General features: G+C 39.0%; 1 protein-coding gene across 4 annotated transcripts in view; it reads left to right on the plus strand.

Moving 5' to 3' along the window:
* The window catches only part of LOC136864302 (vacuolar protein sorting-associated protein 26B-like), a 385,738-nt gene that overhangs the window by 146,635 nt on the left and 212,563 nt on the right, over positions 1 to 26,540 (plus strand). The gene's annotated exons all lie outside the window — the stretch shown is intronic.

Raw genomic sequence — 26,540 nt, forward strand, 5'->3', positions numbered from 1 at the left:
ACTTTTGATTTGCTGTTAATTTTAGTGTTTGTGGTGTGATTGCACAATAGTCTCATCCTAAGACAAACTTGCAGAAAGTATGGTCCATCTGCAGACAGGCAAGACTGGTTTTAGAATAAACATTATTTAGTCATATTAAGAACTGTGTTAAATTGGTGGCATTCTCTGACACCAAAAGTTAGGAATCTTCATTAAACAAGAGAACTAAATATAGAGAAAGTTGTGTAAGAAGTTGGTTTGCCCAACATGACTTGTCTCTCAACAGTCCTCCAGGTGTTGGTACCCCAGTGTTCAGCGTCAAAATTTTGAGAATGGCGTGCTGCATGTGATAGAAATGGAAGATGGTTATTAGCTAGGACAGAGAAAACCATGCGACTTGAAGAGTTTATTTTATGGCTGGTTTGCCAAAAGTGTAGTCTTATTGGTCTTGACTATTTGAAATGTTGTGATCAGCTGGTTGTCCCGTTTGAAGTGTGCGACACTTTGTGCTATTGAATGCTGCTTGTGTATGTGTCTTGGAGAATTGTCTCGTCTCTTGACATCCGGTTGGGATATCAGACAGGCTTAGGTATCCTTACATGTGTTTAGAAGTCAGCTATGGAGGGCTAAGCCATTATACTTAGCTGAATATACCATGAGAATGGTTTTACTGTAGGAACAGACTGTGAACTTTTCAGCAAAGCTATCGGTGAGTTTGGCGAGGTGTGGTGGTATTTAACCTCAATTTTGAGATGTTGTAGCAGGTTATATGGATGAGGTTTGTGATCCGGCATTTCTGACTAGTCAGATTATATATATACATATTGTACCCTTTCCCGGGGTCGCTCAGTCTGCGGAGCGACAGTCCCAAAGATTGGAACTTTTGCAGGGCCAACTTTACTGTTTCGGGACAGACCTTACAAAATTTTAATTTGCAGGGCTATAGGTGACTGAATAGGTGACACAGCATGATAAAAGAAATCGGAACAAAATAACAATAACATTTATTAAATGAATAACAGTCTGGACATGCAGATGAGAAAAGAAAAAAAAACTATTTACACCAATACAACTCAAATTGACTGCTTCTGATCTGTAATGTAAACATATGTACACTGTATGCTTATGGGTTCCATTCGTTACAACCCATCTTTGTCTAACCACCTTGTCCGAAACCATGCTTCAGGTCAAAATCTTCGATTTACGGAACTGTAACATTGAACCAATCATAATGTTAGAGACATCATTATGACCAATATTACTACATTAGATCATTAAATTGTATTCCCTTGATGAATTAATTCTTTACCAATTTTGTCGTAGGTACGACATCGTAATTCGTGCAAAACCTTCAATTATTATGTTTAATATATTTTAATCATAGTTTATTTAATGCTAAATTATCTTTTATTAAGTGTTAAACATGACTAGTATGTGGTTTCTCTGTAAATATGTAGTATTAAATTGTATAACCTAAAAATCTATAGATTCGAAAGCTGTAGAAAATTCCATAATGTTCGTATGTTAGACTTATTGTACTATATTTGTAAAGGGTTCTGGAAACTTACAGTAAGGTTTTATTATCCAGACACATGTAGAGACATTATGAATGTTGTAGATATTTCCATGTACATTTTTAAATATCGAAAGAACATTCGACTAGCTGGTCGATCGATGTTTCGAGTGTGTTCCATTAGAGTGATGTAAGAACTCTTCCAGAAGTTGATCGTTCTAGATGGTTGATCGCATGGTATAAATATCGAGCTGTCAGTCAGTGAAGGCAGTTTTAAGTTCGCAGATCTTGGTTCTTGGGACTCAGGCAAGTGATGGACTGGGAGTGACTGTTGGGCTCCGAGGTGGAGTCAGTCAGATCATTGGACTCGAGTGAGCGAGTGAGGCGGGGAATTCAAGAGAGAGTATGTTATAGTGCGCGCGTCAGTGTTGTTGATGTCTGTACTTGTCAGAATCGACTTCAGGGTACTCCGCTATTGAGTGTGTGTGTGTGTATATAGTGTCATTTGCTGCTGTGTATAATTGTGTGTTGTGACGTACAGTGTAAATAAAGTAATTTTAATAAGGAAGTGAACGTGTTCTCGTGTGATATTTATTTACGTTAAATAAAATTGCAACGTAGAACGATAATTTTACTGCTCTTTTATACAAGTTCTGGGCAAGTCCCCACCAATTAATTCTCTAATTCACCATGACTCTTTGGAAAATCTATTAATTTTCTGGAAATTTCCTTTACAAATCTTTCAAAAATTCTTGCAATATTTCCATTCGGAAATTCGTTCACATATACTTAGAAAATTCGCTTACATAATACTGGGAAAATCTTTGAACATTATCGTAAGGAAAATCCTTTTAACATTTACTTGGTAAATTCTTTACAATTCCAATGGAAAATTCCTTCAACATTTCATTGGAAAATTCTTTGGCAAGTTTCCCCTTCTTCTCAGATTACGCTCAACTGTATTCTTTTATTGAAAATTTAAAACAATCATTCACTTACTAATTTTTCTGTGGATAGATAGCAGAGTAGATAGATAGCGTAGTGAAACTCGCAACAAACGGAAACAAAACTCCACGTGGCAATAAACCACATCAAAAATCGCCAAAAGAAATGTCACTGTTGAATCACATGGATAAGCTGTCACACAATTACACAATCTCCCCCAATCAGCAGATTTTATAAAAATATCAAGATTATTATTATTATAATATTATTATGTCTCCCTTCAGAATTAGGTTGAAAACCCTCATATTATTTGCAGATAATAGCAATGAATCACCATGACATGCGATGAATGACCAAACTAGGACGAATAAAAAGAAGAAACAATCACCACCACCATCAGTTAGGGATACATCGAAGAATGCAATCATATAACCTCATGGAAAAAATTATTGAATCTTTACTTTACACAATATAAGTTGTTGAGCCAACATTTATTATTATTCCCTGAATAATTAACCATATCACCATAAATCACAATATCCTTACGACTAACATGGACCCTAGTGGTCATCATGTTGTCTACCATTATCATGAAAACTAATCATCCCAATCGTCGCTCACATTTAACTCTCAACAAGTTTAAATTTGTCCGACTCATTCTTATTATATCCATGATTATTATTCCTGAACGAATCATCTCGTTGAGTTGCCTACTGTCCACAGCTATCACCTTCCCTTCTAAGGTCAGAATTACTTCACAAGTCATTCTCTACCAATGCTTCGATTAAATCATTGCTGTAATATAATCTGATAATTTATTATTGTCATGATTTTTAATGAAGTCACACATTATTATTATTATTATTATTATTATTATTATTATTATTATTATTATTATCCTTCATTCCCCCGTAATCCGTTTCGAAGACCTTAATTACACATAACCTCACGAAATTCACTAACAACTGGCGTTATCAATGAATCCACACAGCAATACTCCAAGAAATCAACAAAATGAAATCAATGAATCAATAAATCAATGACTACTCTACCATCACCACAATTTAAATACTACATCTCTAACTAATCTATGTTTCATTGTATAAGAATACAATCCAACTAGCAATCTACCGAAAGAGAGGAAAATGTGACAACAGTACTTATTATTCCAATGTAAATCTCCAGCGTCTTGAATATAGGTGTAGATATAGGTTCCTCCTCCGGATTATGGCGTATTGTAGATAAACAAATTAATCGTGCTGGCTCACGCACACGTCACCTTAACACATCAGGATTCCTGTGCAATCAAATAGCGTAGAATCACTCCAGCGGTGTTTTAGAATTCCCCAGAATTTCCTTCTTGGTCGGTCCATGACGACAACTGGCCTTCGTCGATGTTGCTGAAAATAAAAAGTTATATTAAAATTTGATCCATACTCGTTGTAGATCTAACAGTTTGCCTTACAGTACTTAACTGGCCCAATGATGTACAATGTGGTTCAACCCTACAGAGAGCTTCAAATCTTGACCTCATTTATCAGCCTATAGCACTTCATTGAGTTGTTGTAATCTCGAATAGTCCACTGTATTACTGTTGAAAACAATGTTCCTTGGCCAGATTCACTCTCGAAGTTTCAATTTCAATTATTATCTTCCCTCGTAATACCTAATAGAACATTCCATAAGTTTCTGTGGCAAAACTGTACGTAATGTCTTTTAGTGACTGTCTGTGATTTGGAAACTTTCACCCAGGCAAAACTACTCCAATGAGATATCGCACTAGGCTGATCCGTCTGAACAGAAAATTAAATTAGCACACTCGAATACCATAATTGTCGTGCAGTACTATCTCATAGTCAACTAATTTCTTCAACAGTTTTAGCAGTGACTATCGTACTCCATCTGTCTCTCAACCTTACTAAAAACATACTATTCGTCTTCCTTCCAGAATGATTCTCTGACTATAGAACAGCTTCGCTAATTCTCATTGGTCGACAGCTATTCTGCAACGTGATTCGTTATTCCAAATTTGGAGCAGATTTTTCTGGAATCTCTCTCCCCTTCGTCTCCAGCACTCGCTATGTGACGTAAACCTTACGACGTATGATGTCCTTGACCGCCTGACAGTCTCTTTGCCCGCAGCAGAACGGCCTGGTAAGCAGCAGGTGCTCGTTTGCGCATAGACCCATGTTACATTACGAGAATTGAACCAACCTCCACAAGTCCAATAAAATACCATTTGGACGGGTACAATATATACATACATACATACATACATACATGGTGGCCCACTTCAGACTTTCACCGCAAATATATCTGGAACAACAAGAGATATTGAAAAATGGCTTTCACGGGTATGAAGGGAGGGAAGGGGTTAATTAATGTAAATACTATGGACCAGTCATAAACGTAAGAAAATATGATTTTAGACATAAACTTACGTTGTTTTAATGGACACCCTGTATTATTTCTAGTGCAATTGTTAACGTGAAAATTCTCATAAGAAATTGCATTTGTTTCATCGCAATAGGTCAGTTACATCCCGAGGTACTGCAACGTAAAATTGACGCTAGAGATAAACGAAACGCGCGCGCGCGCACAGAGCGGCATTAATTTGTCTCCATCCTTTCTAGGCATTTCACATGGTTTTCGCAAATGAAAAAATGGTTGACATGTTATTACTTATAATACAGATGTTGATTCCCATAGGGAATTTAAAATATTTGTCCCGAATGAGTAAATTTATATTGGTATAATGTTATTACTTTACGGAGAATGTCGCCAAAATGGCACACAAGCAGCACAACTGTATTCTCAGCTTTACTCTAATAATCACCCAACCCGTCCTACCTGCACTAATATTGTTGGAGTCCACCGGGCGAGTTGGCCGTGTGGTTAGGGTCGCGCAGCTGTGAGCTGACATCCGGGAGACAGTGGGTTCGAATCCCACTGTCGACAGCCCTGAAGATGTTTTTCTATGGTTTCCCATTTTCACACCAGGCAAATGCTGGGGCTGTACATTAATTAAGGCCATGGCCACTTCCTTCCCACTCCTAGGCCTTCCCTATCCCATCGTTGCCATAAGACCTACCTGTGTCGGTGCGACGTTCAGCAAATAGCAGAAATATTTTTAGAAAACTTCGCACAACAGGAAGCTTCTCTCCACGAACGCGGGTCCGAAGCAAGAGAGTAACACATGAAGCTGCAGAAGTTGCTGTTCTCACAGCTGTTGCAATAAATCCTCATGCCAGTTCTCGTGAAATGGAAAGACGGATTGTAATCCCTCGAATAAGCGTGCTGCGCATTCTTCATAGGCATAAATACATCCCATACCACTTGTCACTACATCAAGGGCTTCACGGCGATGACTTTCAAATTTGTCTGGAATACTGCCAATGGGTTCTGCAGCAAGGCCATGACATTATGCGTAGGGTACTGTTCACCGATGAACGTCAACTTACACAATATGCATTACTGGGCAACGGAGAAACCACATTGACTTCTTCATGTAGAACATCGTCAATGGAGCATCAATGTATGGTGTGGTATTGTAGGACAAAACATCATTGGCCCGGGTTTTTTTTTTTTTTTTTTTTTTTAAGAGTGATTTTAATCAAACAGATAGGTAACCGATGGATCGTGGTGAAGCTTCCAGTGGATGACCTCTGCATATGCTCCTCAAGTTGGCTGCAGTAGGATCATCAAGCATAATTACTGCGAGCAGCTACCATCATACGAGCACATCACACTGGGTGACCTGAATGACCACGTTCGACAGATCGCTGTAGACTACCCTGAATATTATAGGGGCTTCAGTTTCAGAAAACGAAATAACCAGGGAGATGACATTCTGTAGCTCACATCAACATACAATCTGTTTATAGTGAATTCTTCCAGAAGAAGGATGAACACCTAGTCACCTATGAGGTCAAAAACTCATCCCATGTTCAAGGCAGACTGAAAGAATGCATCGAATAAAGCCAGATCAATTATATCCTTTACCCTTGTGACCTGCTCAAACAGTTTGTAGATTGTAATGTAATTCCAGGTGAATCCCTCATGTCAGAGCATAAGTTTCTGATCAGCATGTTAAAGCCAAAACTTCAGCTGCATACTGAAACCACCTTGCCAAAGAAAATGGAATGGTTTAAGTTAAAAGAAAATCAAACAGCCCAACCATTCATCACTGACATCAGGACCTATGTTATCCAGGATCCGGAGGCAAATATCATGGACAGCCAAGAACATATGTAGCAGCATTTCCAGATTTACTGCACCAAGAAAGCAAGGCAGCTGCTTGCAAGAAATGAAATTCATTTTTTTGAGTTCCGTATTGACTATATTAAGGTATAAAATATTCACCTATTCAATACTAATTTTTTAATTAAAAATATCTGTTAATTAAATCTGTAAGATTATAATGTGTAGTATTGAATAGGTCAAAATTTTATTCCTTAATAATAGTGCATACCTTACAAGGGCTGCAACAGGCTGGCAACATCCAAACAAAATTATAAAAAGCACTAGAAGAAATTTGCTTCTTTTTTATTTTTATTGGTATATGAGGTCACAGTTATGCTTTGTGAATGGAAATTCAGAACTGTACATATCTTCATTCTTGAAAATTTTCTATTGTTCAGAGATATCTCATTCCTTTTCATGTTGCCAGCATATGTAGTTTTGTTCTCCTATAACTGTACTGCCTTTCGAACTGAAGTAAACAAATTGTCACCAGTGATTTTATACCGACATGTGGCGAGTTGCTGGTTGAAAGGGGCTGTCTGGTTGCTTGCTGGCATAAATTTCCATATTTATTGCGTAAATATGTTTTGTATGAACTAGGCAAAAAAATTTCACCTCATATGTGGCAGGTTCACTAGGTACAAACTGCCTAAAAGGGCAGTTTCTGCAAAATGCAATCAATTGCTCATCAATGTACAGGAACTCTCTGGGCTGGAAACACTTTTGGCAGTTCCTTACAAAGATGTCAAATATTCCTCTGATTGGTGCAAGCTTGTCAACTGCCTTCTGTTCTTCCGTGCTATTTATCATCAGAACGTATGCATCTAGTAACCTTTTTGTTGCAGTTGGGTGGGAAGCACATGTTTCACAGAGAAGACAGATGGAGTGCTTAATTTCCACTGTGTAGGTAATGTCTCATGTTACAGCATACTATAATCACTCTGAAAACTTAATGAAAATAATAAAAGTTATGGGTAAGTTAAACAACAAATTGTAGCGCCAGTGGTCGCATGGTGGATGAATGCTGTCATCCACTTGTTTTTGAAATGCCATAATAATGGAAGTATCTGGAGAAATTAACTGTAAAACTTCAGAGATATCTTTTGAGGATTACATAACATATTCAAAAAATGTATACAATACTGAGAAAATTGTACCCCTGGACAACAATAGCCAACCATGCGAGCACCGGAGTTTTAAGCAAGGGCAAAATAACTAAGTGGCCAAACTGCAAACTTTCAATGCGATGAAAGATACTTAAAAAAGAAAATCTACTCTCTTCCTAAGCCTGACTCATGCACTACAGGAATTTCCTATCGTACTTACAAAACATTTGGCTCTACAAGTAGGTAAACTTTATTGTTATGAGCCACATTTTTGTGTTTTGATAACTGTATTACTGATAATGTATCAAGCTGCAATGTAAATTGCCTGTAACAGATTTTTTGGCTCTTATTTTAATAAATGGTGAAAAAATTTGTTGTAGAAAAGATAACAAAAAAATAAACAATGCACCATTAATATGGTATACAAAAAATGTCGGAATGAAAAATGTAGAGTACACAAGCACTTGGGTGTCAATAACAGACGTGGGTGGTGAAAGGTTAAAGGGAAAGTTTACAAAATGGTTGTCAGACTTGTCGTGTAAGGCTCCGAATGCTGGGCAAGGAAGAAGCAGCACAATCGGCGAACACAGACCGCTAAGATGTGAATGCTGTAGTGGTCTGAATGTGTTACTCGAACCAATAGTCCATAATATGTAGTGTGAGGGTCCTTCGAAACCATGGCTATTGCTGGGAAATCGGAAGAGAGAGAAGCCTGCTGGTATGAGCACGCCAAGTAGTGTGATGATCCTGTACAGAAAGCTCTTGCAATCATAGAACTGAGGAGAGACCAAGGACACCTAAGAGCAACATCGTGGTGAAAAGCTGAAACCACCTTAAGGGAGAAGAACGTCTTTGTTGCCCAGATACAGAAGTGTAGAGAATACTCTTTAAAGATTAAAGAGCCACGAACCTACTACGCTGGCGTAGCAGGGGGAGAGGTGATACTCCCAGGTGGCGGATAGGAGGGTCCTAAGCGGCTTGCCGGCGGACTTGTGGGAAATAAAATACCTCTCGCGCACCAAACACACTACCCCCTGCGGGTGGGGGACGCACATGTAGAATACACCCACGGTATCCCCTGCCTGTCGTGAGAGGCGACTAAAAGGGTGACCAAGGGATGATTGAATTAGAACCATGAAACTACTTTTGATTCATACCATCACACGGGGAACACCATGGGTTGCCTGTACTTGTGATTAGTAGCAGCAGTGAGTTGGTTCGCCTGTGGGTTTCCAGTACCCATGAGTCATACTCATGTGAGCAACACTGCGGGTCTGGGCATTGCGTGTGAGTTGTACCACTATACGAGCGACACTGTGGGTCTGCGTTGCCTGTAGGCGAGGAACATCACGGGAATACCAGTACCTGTGACTAGTACACCTAGGTGAGGAACCTCATCGGTTTGCGTTGGCTATGAGTGGCGCCATTGTGTGAGAAACACCATAGGTCTGCGTTACCTGGACGACGTACAATACTTGTGAGTAGTACCATTACCATCATGTGTGGAACACCGTGAGTCTTTGCTACTTTTGATTAGTACCCCAACATGACAAATACCATAGTTCTACTTTACTAGTGACATGTACCATTATGAGGGGCCGTTGACCTGGTTTTTGGACCCCTTTAGAAAACAAGCGTTATCATCATCAGGATTGTACTTTAGAATGATCCCTTGGTTGGTAACGCTGTTTCTTTCTGGTAGTTTTTGGGTAGGATCCACTGATTGTTTTGGGTTCATGTCCACTCATTTTTCATGTCATCTTTTTTTTTTTTTGTCAGTGGATGATTTAAAACAAAGATTGTACGACAAAATACTATGCAACTTAGTAAATAAATTGAAAAATTGGTGTAATGGTTTCACCTAGTCAATAGTAATTTTTAATTTATATAATATAATTGTCAATATGGATCGAAAATGAAATTTACTTCATGACTTAGTAAATAATGTGTGTTCTGGGATCTTGTTAGATTGAAGCAGATGCTGTTACATTTGAAATGAACGAGGGAGTTTTCTTCCCTATGATGGAGCTGTGGAGCCAGACTGAGTGGTTCAGGCGGTTGAGGCACTGGCCTTCTGACTCCAACTTGGCAGGTTCAATCCTAGCTGAGTCTGGTGTTATTTGAAGGTGCTCAAATACTGTAAGTCAGCCCCATGTCTGTAGATTTACTGGCACGTATAAACTTCTGCAGGACATAATTCCAGCATCTCCAAAAACAGTCGAAAGGTAGTTAGTGGGATGTAAAAGCAATAACATTATTGGAGCGCTGGAAACTACAAGGAAGAAAAATCTAAAGATGAGCATGGGGTGATCTAACAGTGTTGGAACATTTGACTTGTTTTCATTTGTAAGACGGAGGTTGTGTATTGTTTATTCTTGATAATGGCTGCTGTTAAGATATTTAGTAGGAAGTGTACCTACAATCTGGGCTTGAACTGTAATTCATGATTGGTTAGTATGCTTTAACCTAAAAATGAGTTAGACTTGAGACCATTAGAGTTGGTGCCACCGGGAAAGTTGGCCGTGCGGTTAGGGGCGCGCGGCTGTGAGCTTGCATCTGGGAGATAGTGGGTTTGAATCCCACTGTCAGCAGCCCTGAATATGGTTTTCCGTGGTTTCCCATTTTCACACCAGGCAAATGCTGGGGCTGTACCTTAAGGCCATGGCCGTTTCACTGCATTGCCACAGATAACCTCTGCCTTTGATATATTGTCCTTTAAAATGGGCTAAAGTGTTTAATAAATCAGATAGGCATAATGGAATTTAATAAACTTTGACCCATTCCTAAGGTCATGCTAATAATTTCAGCATTTAAGACTGAACACATCATTGCTAGTAAATAAGGTCTCATAATAACAAGATCATCAACTGCTTAGAATTACATCAACACATGCATAACATATAAAGAACTTCAATAGGGCTTAGGACAGAGGCAGACATGAATACATACTTAGTATTTTCCGTGTTGCTCATAAAGAATGTGCTTTTATACCTATTCTGAATATTCTTGTGGCAAGTTATTCCACACAAATGTTACAAGAAATGAAGAAAAACAGTTAATCATGTTCTTGGATGACATTGCATCCATGAGCACACACAGTGTGCAGCATAGAGTATGTATTAAAGATCACACATAAATGAGCCAATTCATTCATAAGACGACAGTGCCTGGGAAGTTTGTGTAGCACAGTAAAAATTCCAAAAACTGCTGTAATGGCTTGTCCTCATTCAGCAAATAAAACCTTGCAAACCAACTTCTAGCCTTTCAGTGACCCTACCTTGGGAAGTTTGTGCGGAATTGTAGAAATTCCGAAAAGCATTCTTTCTCTTGCAAAACCCAATAGCTGAATCTTTTCTGGCAAGCCCTTTTGCTTTATTGAAACTGTGGTAAAGATTTTTCATGTCAGCATAAGAGGAAGAAATGTTTTCTACTGTTTTCTACTTAACCCATAAAACGGTAAGTCCAGTTCTCTGCAATGATCCTATAAAACCTCCCAGTGTGAAGTGAAGTTGGAACAGTAAACTGAAATCATATTTAAAAAAAAAAAGTTTTCACCAATAGGTTATTGTCACAAATTATCAACCAACAATTAACATACAAATCTGTATGTATATGATTTGAAATTTTAGTAATTAGTTTATTTATCAATAAAACACTCACCACTCTGAGCAGTTTCCTATAGTGTTGGCTACTGAATGCATGATTCGAAGCAGTGTCGATTCATTCAAGTGTCCGAGTGAATCGATTCACAAGAACGGCGAGCTCACGGCACACGATTCGGCTTTCTCCCAGCGGACAGTGCTGAGTGGCGCACTCACTGGACGTTGACGGGGAGCCGAGTTTCCGCTGCAGCGAGAGAGTGAATCATGGCACATCGAGAGAATCGTGAACGAGTGCGGCTCAGTGAGAGAATTTAGTCAAAATCGGTATGTAAAGTCGGGGATTGAGCCGCTACAATTAGGCTATAAATCATTTTATTTACGCTGAGTGTAGGGGAAGGCCTTAAATTTAATTATCGAAAATTTATATTATTAGTGGTCCTATCGATAAATACTATATAACTAAAGTTATATAGAATTCAATTTCCAGTCATTTATATCTTATACATTTTTACCGTACCGGCTCTGATAACACAGATATTAATGAATTTGTATTTTTGTTGCTAAGTCCATATCAACGCCGAGCCACGAGAAAATGGGTTAACAGAATTTATTGAAAACCGCTATATAGAGTCGGGGATAAGAAACTACAGTCTAGGCTGTAAATAATTTTATTTTCCCCGAGATGAAATGGTAGTTTAGGGGAAGGTGCCTAAAATTTTATTTTAAATTCCGGTACCTATGTTATTGGTGCTATAGAAAAGTACAGTACTACGTAACAAAAGTAATAGACAGTACAATTTCCGATCATTTATGTTTCATTCAGTTTTACTGTACCGACTATGATGAGAGTGGTATTTCAGAAGGCCTACAATATCCAAAGCGCTTAACACTGATCAACAATTACTTTACATTGACCATTGTTTGTTGTGATGTTCTTCGTTTCTTATGGTGCCACTCAACTCCGATAGATGGGATTACTGCTGCGTACCGAGTATAACAGCCTGACTGAACATTGGCGGGAAATAGCTGGGGAGTGGGGAATCTTTCTTCTTTAGCATGCCATTCCTCTGGTTCATACATTTTCTGATACTGCAGGTACGTAACACACTGGCTCAAATATAGCATTCACCAGTATCCAGTAATCGGGAGATAATGGGTTCGGGCCCCACTGTCGGCAGCCCTGAAAATGGTTTCTGTGGTTTCCCATTTTCACACCAGGCAAAAGCCGGGACTGTACCTTAATTAAGGCCACAACCGCTTCCCTCCACTTCCTAGGCCTTTCCTAACCCATCGTTGCCATGAGACATACCTGTGTCGGTGCAACGTAGAGCAAAAAAAAAAAAATCATCATAGCATTCGAGCTATTCAATCCCTAATCTGAGGCACTAATTGGAATACGCAGCGTGCATATTTAACGGAATAATGACAGAGGAGTGTTCATGGCAGTCTCTGACCAGGTTGTTCCAGCTCTGGAACTTTGGACTGTTAGATCAGCACCGTAGTACTGTTCGTTGAAAGTGAGAAAGTGTGCGGTTTTTTATTTGATCGAGTATTTTATATGATAACATTGCTTTCAATCGCTACATTCCTACTGACATTTTTGTAATGACCTATGTTGAATTCAGTTAGGAAAACCACCAAGTCAGTCTTTCTGAGAATCCCGTAGCGAAGCACGGGTACATCAGCTAGTTAAGTTCTATACCTCTCATCTTTAAATCGTTAGAAACAGAGTCTAACCATAGTCGTCTTGGTCTCCCTCTACTTCTTACCCTCCATAGCAGAGTCCATTATTCTCTGCCGGGCTGAGTGGCTCAGACGGTTAAGGCGCTGACCTTCTAACCCCAACTTGGCAGGTTCGATCCTGGCTCAGTCCGGTGGTATTTGAAGGTGCTCAAATACGACGGCCTCGTGTCGGTAGATTTACCGGCACGTAAAAGAACTCCTGCGGGACTAAATTCCGGCACCTCGGCGTCTCCAAAGACCGTAAAAGTAGTTAGTGGGACGCAAAGCAAATATTATTATTATTATTATTATTATTATTATTATTATTATTATTATTATTATTATTATTATTATTATTATTCACCTAGGTAACCTATTCTGCTCCATTCGCCTCGCATGACCCCACCACCGAAGCGGGTTTATGCGTACAGCTTCATACATAGAGTTCATTCCTAAATTAGCCTTTATATCCTCATTCCGAGTACCTTCCAGCCATTCTTCCCACCTGTTTTTACCAGCAATCATTCTTGCTGCTTTCATGTCTGTTACTTCTAACTTATGAATAAGATATCCTGAGTCCACCCAGCTTTCACTCCCGTAAAGCAAAGTTGGTCTGAAAACAGACCGATGTAAAGATAGTTTCGTCTGGGAGCTGACTTCCTTCTTACAGAATACTGCTGATTGCAACTGCGAGCTCACTGCATTAGCTCTACTACACCTTGATTCAATCTCTCTCACTATATTACCATCATGGGAGAACACACAACCTAAATACTTGAAATTATCGACCTGTTCTAGCTTTGTATCACCAATCTGACATTCAATTCTGTTGAATTTCTTACCTACTGACATCAATTTAGTCTTCGAGAGGCTAATTTTCATACCATACTCATTGCACCTATTTTCAAGTTCCAAGGTATTAGACTGCAGGATTTCGACACAATCTGCCATTAAGACCAAGTCGTCAGCATAGGCCAAACTTCTTACTACATTTCCACCTAACTGAATCCCTCCCTGCCATTTTATACCCATCAGCAGATGATCCATGTAAACTACGAACAGCAAAGATGAAAGATCACAGACTTGTCTAACCCATGTAAGTACCCTGAATCAAGAACTCATTGTACCATCAATTCTCACTGAAGCCCAATTGTCAACATAAATGCCTTTGATTGATTTTAATAATCTACCTTTAATTCCATAATTCCCCAGTATAGTGAACATCTTTTCACTCGGTACCCTGTCATATGCTTTCTCTAGATCTACGAAACATAATCACAACTGCCTATTCCTCTCGTAACATTTTGCATTTACCTGGCACATACTGAAAATCTGATCCTGACAGCCTGTCTGTGGTCTGAAACCACACTGGTTTTCATCCATCTTCCTCTCAACGACTCATTGGCTGAACGGTTAGCGTACTGGCCCTCGGTTCAGAGGGTCCCGGGTTCGATTCCCTGCCGGGCTGGGGATTTTAACCTTAATTGGTTAATTCCAATGGCCCGGGGGCTGGGTATATGTGTTGTCTTAATCATCATTTCATCCTCATCACTACGTGCAGGTCGCCTACAGGCGTCAAATAGAAAGACCTGCACCTGGCGAGCCGAACCCTTTCTGGGATATCCCGGCACTAAGCCATACGACATTTATTTCTCTCAACGACTGATCGCACCCTCCCTTCCAAGATGCCAGTGAATACTTTGCCTGGTATACTAATCAGTGAGATACCTCGATAGTTGTTGCAATCCTTCCTTTTCCCTTGCTTATACATAGGTGCAGTTACTGCTTTTGTCCAATCTGAAGGTACCTTACCAACACTCCACGCTAATTTTACTACCCTATGAAGCCATTTCATCCCTGCCTTCCCACTGTACTTCACCATTTCATGTCTAATTTCATCTATTCCTGCTGCTGTACGACAATGGAGTTTATTTACCATCCTTTCCACTTCCTCAAGCATAATTTCACCAGCATCATTTTCCTCCTCCCCATGAGCTTCGCTGTTTGCAACACCACCAGGATGATTTTCTTTTACGTTGAGATGATGATCAAAATATTCCCTCCACGTCTCCAGTGATTCCCTGGGATCTATTATGAGTTCACCTGAATTACTCAAAACACTGTTCATTTCCTTTTTCCCTCCCTAAGATTCTTTATTAATGTCCAGAAAGGTTTCCCTGCTGCTTGACCTAGTCTTGCCAGGTTATTACCAAAATCTTCCTACGACTTCTTTTTGGATTCAATAACTATTTGTTTTGCTCTGTTTCTTTCATCTACGTACGAATCCCTGTCTGTCTCAGCCCTTGTTTGGAGCCATTTCTGATAAGCCTTCTTTTTACGTTTACAGGCTGCTCTCACTTCATCATTCCACCAAGATTGTCGCCTTTTCCCATCTTTACACACAGTTGTTTCTAGGCATTCCCTTGCTGTTTCTACTACAGCATCCCTGCATGCCACCCATTCACTGTCTATATCCTGAACCTGCTTACTGTCTACGGTTTGAAACTTCTCACTAATCATATCCATGTACTTCTGTCTAATTTCTTCGTCCTGGAGATTTTCTACCCTTATTAGTTTGCAAACAGATTTCACTTTCTCTACCCTAGGCCTAGAGATACTTACTTCACTACAGATCAGATAGTGGTCTGTATCATCGAAAAATCTGCGGAAAACTCATACATTCCTAACAGATTTCCTGAATTCGAAGTCTGTTAAGGTATAGTCTATTATGGATCTGGTACCCCTAGCCTCCCATGTGTAGCGGTGAAGTCTTATGCTTGAAGAATGTATTCGTAACAGCTAAACCCATACTAGCACAGAAGTCCAGCAAACGCTTCCCATTTCCATTAGCTTCCATATCTTCCTCACATTTACCAATCACCCTTTCGTATCCTTCAGTTCTATTCCCAACTCTCTCATTGAAATCGCCCATTAGCACTATTCTATCCTTGCTGTTGACCCTGACCACGATGTCACTCAATGCTTCATAAAACTTGTCATCTTCATCCTCATCTGCACCCTCACATGGTGAATACACTGACACAATTCTTGTCCTAATTCCTCCAACTGACAAATCTTTTTTGCTAGTTTTCGTCGCACCGACACAGGTAGGTTTTACGGCGACGATGGGACAGGAAAGGGCTAGGAGTGGGAGGGAAGCGGCCGTGGCCTTAATTAAGGTACAGCCCCAGCATTTGCCTGGTGTGAAAATGGGAAACCACGCCTTTACAAATCTACCCACATCATTCGCCCATTTACGTGCCTGAGAGAAACTATGTTGCGTGCAATGGTATTCCTGATAAAGAGCCCTACCCCAGTCTCTGCCCTTCCCTTTCTAACACCCGTCAAGTACACTTTATTATAATCTATCTCTTCCTCGTTATCTCCCCTTACCCGAATATCACTTACTCCTAGCACATCCAGATGCATCCTCTTTGCTGACTCAGCCAGTTCTTCTTTCTTTCTTCCATAAGCCCCATTCATATTGATAGTTCCCCATCAAAGTCCATTTCATTTGCCAAGTTGTTTCCAAGGAGTCCCTCGCCTGTTAAATGGGAGTGGGACTCTGTTACTCCCATAGGTCCGAGGCTGGCTTAAAATGTTCTGAGCTTGGTAAATTCATGAAGCAGGATGCTACCCTACTTGCACATAGTCCAAGTGAGGATCTCTCCTCTAACGGGTCATGGTCCACCGGTGAATTGTATAGTCCTTGCCGCCTGAGCACAAGGGGGGCAATGACTCAGAATAGGTCCGAGATGCCCACTCCCATTCCATAGCAACTGGTATCCTGACTCTCAGGACCACTCACTAGGCCACTCGTTGCCCATGGTTCACGAGCTAGGACGTGACTACAGTAACCCACAAACATGAACAATCAAGTGTAAACGTGTGTGTATTTTTACTTCATTTTTAGTTTCTGTACAAACAAAGGAACTTGTTTAGGTTCTGTATAATCTACGTTTGCAAACTAAAGGCACAAAAAGTATTACAGCTGACCAAAAGTCTGATACTTTTCTTGTGAGTAGTATATGTAATAGAAATTAACTTTATTAAGTTTGTCCTTTTCTGTAATACATTGATCAGCACAATCATAGATTAGATATTTAAGTTGTCTTTCTTCAGTTTTTTATTCACAGAAGTGCAATTCTTAAGTGCCCAACACATTAGGCACCCCAATACACTGACATGAATGTAGGTGATTCACCCAGTACAATGACAAAATAATCGATATGTATTTAAGATAAATGTGTAAGACATTGGATATTACACCCCAAAAAAAAGTCTTGCTATTTGTTTCATTAAAAATCCTCTACATTAAATAGTCTTCGTAGACCAAATTGTCTCCGTAAAATATTGATTGGATGAATAAAAACATACAGTGTACATTAATTGCAGTGTCCACTATAAACTCTTACAAATCATTGGATGGACATTGTCTGTTACGCTCTTTGTTAAGGCTCACCAGAAACTTTGTAAAATCTTTGGTCTAAATTTAAAATGTAGATATAACCATTTACACAGAACAGTGTAAACATTACATTTATAAAACTGGTTGTACTCGTAAAAGAAATCTAAAAGAAGAAAAGAGAAACTAAGAAACTTGAGAATATGTAATCAAAACCAAATCAAACTACAAGTCATATGAATGAAAACATCACTCCATATTCTCATGTGGATCTGTTTACTATTAGCCTGCTCACATGTACACTAACGAAGCTGAATGTAAGGCTGCTGGAACAAATCAGCTGCCTGTAACAGATTGTGAAGGGAGGGACAGAAGGAGTGGCATTGGTGGGGAAACGGTATGAGACGTAATTTGGAACTAGGGCTTTTTTCCTTTGTTTTTTCAAAGTACAATGGTTTGCTGTGATATTCCTTTGAGATTGAAATTAGGATTATACTGTTGATCAAACTGAATACATATTGAGCAAATTGCCCTTCTCTGCTCTATGCAAGGTTACAAAACCTTTGTCAATATATGTAAATGGATACTTAAAATCTATCATGCTTTTCAGCATTAATTTGCTCTTGATATCTTAATTGAAAATTCCTCCCTGTCTAACTAATATAACTTGATTTACAATTGTTACCCTTCAACTCGAATTAATAATTTCATGTGGCTATTTCTAGCCGGATGCACCCCTTGTAAGGCACACCCTCCGATGAGAGTGGGTGGCATCTGCCATGTGTAGGTAACTGCGTGTTATTGTGGTGGAGGTTTGTGTTATGTGTGGTGTTTGATTTGCAGGGATGTTGGGGACAGCTCAAACACCCAGTCCCCGAGCCAAGAGAATTAACCATTTAAGGTTAAAATCTTCGACCTGGCTGGAGATCAAACCCAGGACCCCTGTGGCCAAAGACCAGCATGCCAACCATTTAGCCATGGAGCCGGGCAACTCGAATTAGAGAATATATTGTTGACAGGGTCATCATGATCACAGACCTGCGAACAATTACGGGTTTTCCATAATTTGTACGTATTTAATGTTAATATTATGGTATATGGTATCACGGTTAAGGCCACATTTATTAGAGATTTTTTTTACATGAGAAATTACCATACAAGTTTAATTTTAAATGGAGCATCTGCTGATATTGTGACATCATGATGCGCTAAGAGCATATGCACATTCATATCATGCCTCGGTCTGGCCATCTGGTTAGTCTTTGTTCTTGCCTTTCGCGGCCTTGCAATACGGTGTCATATTCAGCCAGTGATCCCCCCTAGTTCTTGGTTCAGGTTTCTTATCCCAATTATTTTGTGGTTAAGGAATGTTTTAGTGCTGCAGACATGAAGAGTGCCTATGCTTTCAACAACAGGGCAGCAAATAAAAATACTGTGCTCCAAGTATTATAATATGTTAAATATCTTTCGAAAACTAGTTCTAACAAAGTGTTCTGTAGCGTGTGTTGTGATTTCTCTGTGGCCCTTGGTAGTAGAGATCATTGTGGAAGGGACATTTACTCTGTGAGACGTGAATCACGTGAATAAAAAAGACTAATAATAAACAAATAATAAATTTCTTTGTCAATAGTAGGGAAAAGAGCATTACAAATCCAGAGTTACTTTTTACATAGTTTCTTGTAGGACATAATGTTCAGTTTGCAGTTTCCCTCAGAGCAATGTTTCCAGATTTAAAAAATGCACAAAGTTAGACTACGGTTGTGGAAGAACAAAAACTTTTGCACTAGAAAATTGTATGGCTAGTAACACAAAGGAAGTCTTAGTTTGATATTTGCAAAGAGTGCCATTTTCCTTAGCAACTGATGGTAGTAATGATGCCAAGGATGTCAAACTTTATCGTTTGTTTGTTTGTTGATTTAGTTTCAAAATCTAGAGCAGGGTTGGGTTACTTTTATTGTTATTAGAAAATGCTGATAGTACAGATTCAGGTATTTTTTGCTTCTTAACAAAGAGTTTTCTTCTCTAAATATTCCTTGGGATTATTTTATAGCTTTTTTCATTCTTTGTTTCTTTTTTTATATCACAGTAACACATCAAAGGTTTTCGGCGACAGAAGAATGGGAAAGGGCTAGGATTGGGAAGGTAGTGGCCTTGGCCTTAATTAAGGTACTGGTGTGTAAATGAGAAACCACGGTAAAACATTCTTCAGGGCTGGCAACGGTGGGATTAGAATCCACTACTTCCCGAATACAAGCTCACAGTTGTGCGACTCTATCCGCAGTGCAACTCGCTCGGTTTTATAGCGGTTTCTTTTGACAATGCCAACAAAGTGATTGGAACAATAATCCACACACAGCCTGTTTACAGCCATTCGACCGGGTCAGGAATGTAATGAAGCCCCCATCTAGCGGCAAGGATGGGGAAATGTGCCGCATGCCGAAGCCTGTCGCACTCCTCTGGGGCAATGATAAATGAATGACAGATGAAATGAAATGTTAATGGAGAGTGTTGCTGGAATGAAAGATGACAGGGAAAACCGGAGTACCCGGAGAAAAACCTGCCCGCCTCCGCTTTGTCCAGCACAAATCTCACATGGAGTAACCGGGATTTGAACCTCGGTATCCAGCGGTGAGAGGCCGGCGCGCTGCTGCCTGAGCCACGGAGGCTTTGAACAATAATGGTTTCCTAAAAAAGTATCGGAGACAAACAGTCTTCTGTTTTAGTACAGAGATGTTCATGTTTTCAAATCCATTTAGCTGCTCATATGGCTGGTACTTACTTGCCAGTCGATATTGAACATTTTCTGGTTCTAATTTTCTATTATCTAGAAAAAAATTTCAAAAGACTTGGCATGTTGAAAGTATATCAAGAGATGTGTGGTGCTAAACCTAAAAAGATTTTTAAGTATATAAGTACACGCTGGCTTTCTGTCCTTGAATGTATCGCCAAGATTCTGGATAAGTGAATGGCCTTAAGTCTAATGTTTTGTAGGGGACAAAATGAACAAGTGGTGTTCACAAATAAATTTTAAACATTGAGGGCTTTCTTTCTTGATCCACTGGGCGAGTTGGCTGTGCGGTTAGGGGCGCACAGCTGTTAGCTTGCATCCGGGAGATAGTGGGTTCGAACCCCACTGTCGGCAGCACAGAAGATGGTTTTTCATAGTTTACCATTTTCAGACCAGGCAAATGCTGGGCTGTACCTTAAGGCTACGGCTGCTTCCTTCCCACTCCTAGGCCTTTCCTATCCTTTCATCGCCATAAGACCTATCTGTGTAGGTGCAACGTAAAGCCAATCGCTTTCTTGATACCATAATAAAATTATACTATTACGTTCTTCAGAGCGCCAGGCAGGGTGGTTAAAAAGGTTGAGACGCTAGCTTTCTGACCCTAACTGGGCATGTTCAATCCTGCCTCAGTCTGGCGCTATTTGAAGGTGGTCAAATACGTCAGTCTCATGTCTGTAGATTTATAGGCACATAAAAGAACTCCTGCGGAACTAAATTCCAGCACTTCGGCATCTTTGAAAACCGTAAAAGTAGTTAATGGGGTGTAAAGCCAATAACATTATTACCTTCTTCAGAGTGTACTGACCATTTTTAATAACGTAAATTTGTTTATACAAGATGCTGCAGTTGTATGTGTGTTCAGAAGTAAACTTCAGGTGACACTCTGGAGATAAAAATCAGTATTTTGGTCATTTTGGCGAATTTTTTATTTTTTAAAATTTTTATTTTTATTTTTTTAATGACTGAAATTGAAAGGATTGAGTTTCTTCTTTCTTGTCAAAAAGTTATTCTGTTGAATTCAAACAATTTTATCACTTCAATAATTCTGATCTTGCAATTACGCATCCATGGGATGGGCCAACTGCCTCCCTCGCCTTCTTCCCCCCTCTACCGATATATTTACATAGAATCCAGCTCTAAGATCTACCATATTTCTGAATGAATTCACAAAGCCTGTTACGGACTAATATTTCATTACTAGACTGTCATTGAGCAATATTGTATGCCCCGAACCTGCTACGCTGGCGTAGCAGGGGGAGAGGTGATACTCCCACGTGGCATGTACCAGGTGGCAGATAGGGGGGTCCTAACTGGCTTGCCGGCGGACTTGAGCGAAATAAAATACCTCTCGCGGACCAAACACACTACCCCCTCTGGGTGGGGGACGCCGACGAAGAATACACGGTATCCTCTGCCTGTCGTAAGAGGCGACTAAAAGGGGCGACCAAGGGATGATTGTCTTGGAACCATGAAACTACTTGTGATTAGTACCACCACGCGGAGAACATCATGGGTCGCTTTTACTTGCGCGTAGCAGCACTATATTAGGTACCAAATAGGTTTGTGATAAGTAGCACACAGGAGTACTGTGCGGTTGGCTTTTGCAGTACCTGTGATTAGTACCACCATATGAGCAGGACCATGGGATGATAGCTACCATGGTTCTGCCTTGCCTGTGATTAGTACCCACTATATGAGGAACACCACGGGATAGTGGAAGGTCCCTGTGGTTAGTACTCATATGTGATGAACACTATAGGTTTGCGTTGCCTGTAAATGGCGCCGCAAACTGAGAAAAAACATAGGTCTGTATTATATGTGGAATTTCATAACCTCTGAGTAGTACAATAATGTGTGCAACACCGCAAGTCACTGCTACTTTTGATTAGTACCGCAACAGTACAAATACCATGGTTCTAGTTTCCTAGCAATCAGTACCGTTATGAGGGGCCGATAACTTGGAATTTGGACCCCCTTTAGACTGCAAGCATCATAGTTTCAGTGACATGCTATAGCAGCAGTCCCTTGGTCAGTAATCCTATTCTTTTACGTCGGTTTGTGTGAATGTAAAGCATTGCGGGTCGCATCCACTGATTGTTTTAAATTCATGTCCATCCATTCATTCTTTGTTCTCACGCTTTGAATTCTGGTCAGTGGACAATATTAGACTTTTAATTTGTCATTCCATTTCGTCTCCTTTCTTACCGTTAGGGGCTGATGACCTCGATGTTAGGCCCCTTTAAACAACAATCATCATCGTCAACAACATCGTATGCTTGTATTGGTATTCCTGATGGTACTACAATAGTGCCGACAACTATAAGTTTTGTTATTCTTGTATGTTTAATCTTTTTTGTGAGTTCTGTGGAGGTAGTCAGTCTGTTTATTTTTGTGAAGTACGCATGGAAGTAACCTCTTGTAGTTGCGTATCAAGTTACTATTATTATTGAAAGATAGTGTGCTTTAATAATTGATAGCTTGTATCCAATGGAATAAGCAATATGCATAAACATAAATCAGCCTTGGCTAAGCAAGGAATTGCTTAACATTTGATAGGAAAGAGATGGGGATCAGTTATTACCGATCAGGAGTCTCCATTGAAGAATCCAGGGATAAAAGGTCATGGAATGTTACCGGAATCAGATTGTTCTCTTCAGGAAAGTGTCTTGTCAACTTCAAACCATGTAAGTCCTGCACCTATAGCCAACAATCATGACATGACAAACTATTATCCCCATAAATTCGACTCAGGAAAAGTTGCATTTTGAAAAATAAAATGCAGGTGAATCATTTTCTGTTCTTTGGATAAGGAGAAGAAGAAACAAGCTTCCAGAGTTGCCAATATTCGTGCAGAAGCTGCTGAGAAAGAAAAGGAAGGAAAACATATGGTTCTGGTGACTTTTAGGTAATGATTCAAGAAGAAAAAATCACTTGAACTTTGCTTTCATTTTCCCACCAATGTAGTTTTACATTTAAATCCCAGTTTTCTCCCATAATATTCTGCCAAATAAAACAAAATTTGTATGGTATATGTATCACAGCTATATTAGGGAACCTGCATACAAAATTTTTGATTGCAGAATTTTTTCAAGTAGTAGGGATTTTTTTTTTTAGTCTAAAATTTTAGAACATAACAAATACACAAACGTTAGTAAGATATATCTTCTTGTATAAATTATGTACAGAAAAATCGATATATGTAGTGCTTTTTAAAGAAGTATTATCTACCTAATACAAATTTCCATTAACATGTTAATTAAATTTGCAAGTTATAAACTTGATACTGGGGTCCATATCAAGCTTCGTATAAGCTTAAGAAAGAACTGTCTCTTGGAAGTCCACCTTTCAAATACATTGTTTTTTTATTTATTAGAAATCAAAATTTCATATTGTAAATTGGGACATGTTTCACCTATAATGTAGACATCATCAGCCATATTATGCTCAACATTAAGGTTCAAGTTGAAGTAGAAATAACTTAAGGCTAAGCTTAAAGATATTACAGAAGAAGACTTACAACATTTAAAAAAATCACATAATCACACTTAAGATAAAATGAACACTTGGCTGGAAATAACATATGTTGAGTCATAAAATATCATAGTGAATAAAATAACAAAGATCATATATGACAGTTAAAATTTGTGAACATTCAGGTTCACTTGTATTTATGTTCTTAAAACTTGTTTCTTCTTGAAATGGAAGTGCTACCACTTGAGGCTGTAATTGTGGCTGTTTAAAATCAAATTAAGTGGACTTGACTTACGTGATTACTGTGTACAAAGTAGAAGAGGGGACTTCCAGAGAAGGTTCTTCCTATGACTGACTGTTACATATAGTAATAGAAATTCTGGTTGTGGTAGGGAGTTGTCAACTTGACGTCCACACTTTGCTCCTGACAGCCTAGGTCCCGGAGTATGTTCATGCGGCTGATCTTAGTAAGTGTGATTTTTTTAAATGTTATAAGCCTTTATCTGCAATGTCTTTTAAGGTTAGCCATAAGTCATTTCTACTTCCTCAATTTCAACCTTAATATTAAGGATAGCATGGCTGATGATGCCTACATTATAGGCAAAACATGTCCCAATTTTAACATGTAATTTCGATTTTGATTTCTAATAAATCAAAAAACAATGTATTGAAAACATGGACTCCAAGGGACACTTCTCTCTTAAGCTTATGTTAATTAAATTTCATGAAAAATGGAATTTAAAATTTCATAAAAAATGTATTTTGGAAAAACCATTAATTGTATATGAGAGAAATATTCATGATATCTCTACTTTTATGTGTGTGACATTCCCACAGTTTCATGAAAATCCATGCATTAGGTAAAAACATCTGTTTATCTCAGGAGTGTCGCCTTAATGGTCTTTTAACAGAGTTGCTCGTGAGGTTTGTTAAACTATCTTGTGTACAAGCAGGGGTTGCTACAATTACTGTGGTGGAATTTAAGAAAGGAAAACACCAGAAAGGATATGAGGTTTTGGTGATTGGTGTTAAGTGTAGGGTGTACTTGAAAGAAGAAGAAGAATTAAGTTGTAGTAATGAGCAAAAGTTTAATTCCTGTGTTGGAGAGTTTTATGTTGCAGTGTGTGATAACACTGTGACTTTTTTTTCTTTTTTCATGGTGATGTATTTTAAAACTAGCAGTGATTGCTAATTCAAATTTGAGACAAGGTGTTTCATTTTTATCTATAGAATATTTGATCAACAGATTTTGCAAAATTATAGCAGATTCAGAACATGATAAACTTGAATTAGTATTTACATCTTACCAGTGTTACATTTCATCTGATGACATATTAACTTGTACTAGGATTGGTGTTATTGCATTAAAGATGCAAATTTAAAAGGGGTCAAATGAAGCTTAGCACTTCCACTAAGGTTATGTTAGATTTTTATCATTGCCACACAGTAATACCAAAACAAGAATCTTTTAGCATTGTAAGAATAAATCAAACTGAATTTAAGTCCTCACTAAGTACAAGTACGTTGTGATCGTTCCCTACTGAGAAACTTAAGATGGCATGTTTCAAGAAAATATTCACTGAGAATCAGTCACAAGAGGCAAAGCCTGCTACAACACAATTGTACACCACAATAACTAAACATGAACAGTTCTTTCAGGGTAGGCATATTTCAAAAGTAAAAATTCGTGGCTTCCATGTCGATACTTCCTTTTATTCTGCGATTACCCTGATTACTGATTCCCCTTTCCAAAGATTTGGCAGGGCTTTGATCATCGTAATCATCAGTTTCCCTTTTCCAGCCGACACTGGGTGGGGATAAATGTGGTTTCTCTCCACTTCATGCTGGCTCTCCACTATTCCTCATCGAACACTGTGTTCCAGTCCAGCTTCCTTTGTCCTGTGCTGTTCAGAGTCTATCCATCGTAATCTTGGCCACCCTCATCCAATCTTCCCTGTCATCTGTCTTTCCAGCACTTGCCTTGGCTTTCTTTCTTCTTTTATCCGCTTGACATATCCAAACCATCTCAATCTGTTCTTTTCTAGTTTGTCATTTAGTTTTTGCATTTTTAGCTCTTGGTTATATAGGTATGTAATGTCCCTTGCATATTACTTCTTTGGCCTTTATTGGTACAGCTTTATTCCATATTCATCTCTGTAATTGGTAGCGGAAGGCACTCCCAGTTGTATCTTTCTACTAATTCCTGTATCCAGTCTTCATAAGTATTTGAAGTGTTCTACTGTTTTTAATTCCATATCTCCAATTTTGATAGCTCCTTTTTCTTCTTTACTTCCTGTATGCATCATTGTCTTGCTCTTCTTCACATTGATCCTAAATTACATTTGTTCAATCCTTCTGCTCAGTACATTCATTCTTTTCCCTCTTCAATCTTCCCTTGCTGCCTTTACAATGTCATCCATCACCGTTATGAACAGCAAAAGGTGATAAAACACTCCCTTGTTTTAGCTAATCGTCAGTTCCAAACCATTCTTTTCTACCCACTGTTGTCTTCACACATCTGTAACAATTAATATATATTGCTTTTAACATTGTTATTAGTTCTTGCCAATGCCCCTGTGTGCCAGGCTTTCCCAAACATTTGTTCTGGGGATGTTGTTGTTTGCCTTTTCTAAGTCTTTAGAAGTCATTGCTTTATCCTCCCCATATTCCCAGCTGTTTTCTGTGATCTGTCTCAGAATGAAAATGGGTTCTACTGTTGACCTGCTTATGAATCCAAATTGTTCCTCTTGTAACTGATTCTCCACAT

The sequence above is a fragment of the Anabrus simplex genome, chromosome 2 (genome assembly GCF_040414725.1).
Source record: "Anabrus simplex isolate iqAnaSimp1 chromosome 2, ASM4041472v1, whole genome shotgun sequence".
NCBI lineage: Eukaryota > Metazoa > Arthropoda > Insecta > Orthoptera > Tettigoniidae > Anabrus > Anabrus simplex.